Below are 1,526 nucleotides of genomic sequence, written 5' to 3'. Positions count from 1 at the left end.
GGATTGATTCAGTGACTGGGGTAATCGGGATGGGTGTGTCAGAGGCAGCACAATTGGCACAGGATAGGGCAGGGTTTAGGGCTGTTGTACATAGGGCCGCTATGTGTCGCAAGCAACTTGACGGCACATAACAACAACAACAACAAAGGCTATATAGTTTTTGAGCTTCATCAGTAAGGCTTCACGTTTTCTTAATTTTCTTCATGTGCTATTATGTCACCTGCATACCTCACCTTGGTGATAGATTGTCCTCCAATGATTTGTTTGGCATACAGACTGAATAAATATGGTGAAAGAATGTAACTTGAAACATGACTTACCTAATTTTAAACCATGCAGTATTCCCTTGTTCTGCTGAAAAGCTTCTTGATCTAGGTTTTTCAGGAGTACAATTAATTAAATATTCTCAAATTCTTGTTCTTCTCAATGTCATGCATAATCTATTATAACCCACATAGTCAAGTGCCTTTACATGGTCAACTAAATGTATAGAAGTTTATTTGGTATTCTCTGCTTTCTGGCAAGAATCATCTGTCTCCAGCAATGATATCCCTTGCTCAGTAATCTTTTCTGAATCTAGCTTGTAATTTCAACAGTTGCCTTTTGATATACTGCACCAGCCATTTCTTAATAATCTTCAGTGACATTTTACTTAGATATGATATTGATTTGTTGTTTGATAATTTCCACATTCTGTAGGATCTTTTTTTAACAAAAAATATGGCATAAATGGAATCTCTTAGTCAATTGATCAGGTAAGTGTCTTTCAAATTTTTTAGTATAGATGAGTGAGCTTGTCAGGATTTCTTCTCTTCGTTGTAACTTCTGAACTAGTATTTCATCAGTTCCTCAGCCATATTTTTGCCAATGCTTCAGTGCAGACTGGACTTCTTCCTTTGATACCATTGGCTCTTGATCATATGCTACTTCCTGAAACAGTTGAGAGTAGACCAGCTGTTTTGGGATCGGTGAATCTGTATAACTAATCTTTGGATACTTTCTGCACCATTAAATATTTTGTGCATAGAATTCTTTAGGTGCTGCAACTTGAGGCTTGATGTTTTTCTTCAGTTCTTTTAGCTTGAGAAAAATCCAAGTATCTTCTTTTCTTTAGGTTTTCTAACTTTAGGTTTTTCCACATTTTCATTATAATATTCTACTTTGTCTTTTCACTTCCCTTTGAAATCTTCTGATCAGCTCTCTTATGTCATCATTTCACGTTTTTGCTTCTCTAAGTTTTAGAACAAATTTCATAGTTTCTTTTAACATTAATTTTCATCTTTTCTTTCATTCTTGTGTTTTTCAAGGCCTTTTGCTTTCTTCCCCCTCCTCCCTTTTATGTTGGTTTGCACACAAATTTGTAGACATTGTATTTCATTCATGTACATTGTTTCATACATTCTGTTATTCACATTGTGTTTGTACATTCATATACCTTGTGTTTTATAAAGTCAATCATCCTTAATCTATGCCTACTATTACCCCAACCTTTCAAGTGCTCACTGGATCATTCTCTTTTTTTTTTT

The sequence above is a fragment of the Elephantulus edwardii genome, unplaced genomic scaffold (genome assembly GCF_000299155.1).
Source record: "Elephantulus edwardii isolate Elephantulus edwardi_28Jun2011 unplaced genomic scaffold, EleEdw1.0 scaffold00109, whole genome shotgun sequence".
NCBI classification, from domain to species: domain Eukaryota; kingdom Metazoa; phylum Chordata; class Mammalia; order Macroscelidea; family Macroscelididae; genus Elephantulus; species Elephantulus edwardii.
The sequence above is the reverse complement of the archived record's forward strand: the minus strand, read 5'-3'. Positions refer to the sequence as shown.